At 42.7% G+C, this 2,595-nt stretch overlaps 1 long non-coding RNA gene across 1 annotated transcript; it reads left to right on the top strand.

The window, feature by feature from the left end:
* Positions 1 to 1,306: 1,306 nt before the first annotated feature.
* On the top strand, positions 1,307 to 2,451 carry LOC117936788. Its single transcript, XR_004655029.1, has 2 exons — positions 1,307 to 1,883; positions 2,351 to 2,451. It is a non-coding gene; the product is annotated as an uncharacterized LOC117936788 (long non-coding RNA).
* Positions 2,452 to 2,595: the final 144 nt, after the last annotated feature.

The following is a 2,595-nucleotide window of genomic DNA, read 5'->3' as shown; positions in this document are numbered from 1 at the left end:
AAGCTGTGCCTCATGACACAAATATTGTTGTTATTATTCCAATTAAGAAGTCAAACCTTAAAGCTGCTAGCATCAATATTTGTATTAAAACAACGGATCAAGGAATTGGATGTAATGTGAAAAATGTTGCCAATATAACAAAAACACATGACTTGGGAACCAGTCCCACTCTGGGGCCTCCTTTTATAAAACTCTGAGGATATTCTATTCGGTAAGATTTCGATCGCCAAAAAGTCCGAATTTTAGTACGCTAAAACAACATTCTGATTCATAACACCATGCGGCACACACCTGTACAGACTCTTCTCGTTATAAATATGGACGTGCACGAGCTCTCACGCTCCTCCGAGGCCGTCGCACATTAGTCCTTATCAGGTCCATATCAATGAATCAATCAATGAATATGCCAGCCTTGTAGAGGGAGCCCCTGATGACCAATCATGAAATGGAAAAATGGGGAAAAAACTTGACTCAGTGAAGTGAGATTGAGGTGTTCTTGCTAAATCTTCGAGCAGTGCCAAAAATGCCATGTTGTTGATTGGCTGCAATACACAGGCCATCAGGAACTGTATTTATTTAGTTATTTATTATCCCAATATGTTAATTAAGTCCAATAAACCGGTAGTGGATTGGAGTCATATTGGCTTCGTCAGGGTAATTAAGTGGCATAGCTCTGCATCCATTCATCCCTGTGATATTTCGTGTTACCGTCGGAGGTCACTAAAACGCAGTGTACAAAACCTTGGGAGCGTTACACACAATCACTCATGGTCACAAGGTTGTGGAAAACTTGAATGGAAATTCTTTATAAATCTCAACATTTGCAAAGAATGTTTCAACCTCAAATTTCATGCGCCAATGGCAAAAAGTTTCCTTCAGCATCTGTCAGATGCAGGGAGCTTTCAACGCATTTATATATAATCCCATCCAAGGCAATATTTGATGCTCTGGGTACACCTTTGTTGTAATTTTTCAACGCTCTTGGTCGGAACCCCTTGCGTCCCCTCTCGACGCTCTGGGTCGGCACTGGTTTAGCATCAAACTACTTAGTTGGGGTTATCAAGATTGCACATAAAAAATCCTCAATGGTTGTCCTTCCCCTCCCTGTGGGAAAAGCCAAGAACATCATCAAGGACAGTGCTCATCCTGGCCACCACTTGTTAGGGCCCGAGCGCCGACAGGCGGCGAAGGCCCTATTGGAACTGAAGGAATTATTCTTTCTTTCGTTATTATTATTTTCCGGCAAATGAATTGCCTTTTTGGAGGACTTATCATATTCAAAAACTCACCAAATTTGGCGGTCGCATCAGGTCTGGTGAAAATGTACGTATTTTAATGGTTTCGGGAATAGGCGCACAAAAATGGCTCGCTAGCCCCACCTACAATATTACGAAAATTCTGCCCCTGCACTACGTTTATCGTAGACTCACGAAACTTACACATACACATATGTAGCATGGCAGGGCGGACATAAAACTCCATTGTAGCCCCCCCCTAAACCCAACAGGAAGTCCGCCATTTTGTTTTGAATGTGCAAAATTAGTGCGATTTTGCCCATTTCCACATGTCGTACTTTAACGAACTCCTCCTAGAGCTTTCATCCGATCAACTTCAAACTTGGTGTGTGTCATCTTAACATGTTAACGATGAAAAGTTATTAAAAGAAAAACTTTTCGTCATAGGGCGTGGCCGTGGCGGGGCGGCCATTTAATGCGATTCGCCACCGAAACAGGAAGTGGGTGTAACTCGAGCGTACGTTGTCCGATTAGCTCGAAACTTTCCACGACTCATCAGAGTCCGCCCCTGACGACATCTACATGCCGCTTTTGGCTCAAAGTCATACCGCCCCCTAGTGGCAAGAGGAAGTAGGCCTAAAAGACAAGGTGCTATACTTTAAAGAACTCCTCATAGAGATTTCATCCAATCATCTTCAAACTTGGTGTGTATCATCCTAAGATGTTACAGATGAAAAGTTATTAAAAAAAAAACTTTTCGTCATACGGTGTGGGCGTGGCATGGCGGCCATTTTGGGTGTTTAGCGATGAAGATGAAATTGGCTGTAACTACAGTGTACGTTGTCGTATCTGCTTGAAATTTCCCACAATCACCAAGAGTGCAGGCCTGAGGACATCTGCAGGCCAAAAGGGACTTTTGGAGATAGCGCCACCATCTGGCAACAGGAAATATGCCTTTTGACAGTTAGTGAGTGTAACTTGAGTGTACATTGTCCAATTGGCTTGAAACTTTTCAGGATTCATCAGAGTCCACCACTGGAGACATCTACATGCCAAATTTCGCTCAAAGTCATAGCGTCCCCTAGTGGCAATAGGAAGTATTTCTAAAAGACAAGGTGCTAAACTTTAACGAACTCCTCCTTGAGATTTCATCAGATCAACTTCAAACTTGGTGTGTGTCATCTCAAGATGTTGAAGATGAAAAGTTATTAAAAGATTTTTTTTTTGTCAAACGGTGTGGGCGTGGCATGTCGGCCATTTTGAGTGTTTAGCAATGAAGGATAAAGTGGCTGTAACTACAGTGTACGTTGTCGTATCTGCTTGAAATTTCCCACAAACACCAAGAGTCCAGGCCTGAGGA

Source organism: Etheostoma cragini, chromosome 21 (genome assembly GCF_013103735.1).
Source record: "Etheostoma cragini isolate CJK2018 chromosome 21, CSU_Ecrag_1.0, whole genome shotgun sequence".
In the NCBI taxonomy this organism is placed as follows: Eukaryota; Metazoa; Chordata; class Actinopteri; order Perciformes; family Percidae; genus Etheostoma; species Etheostoma cragini.
The sequence above is the reverse complement of the archived record's forward strand: the minus strand, read 5'-3'. Positions and strand labels throughout refer to the sequence as shown.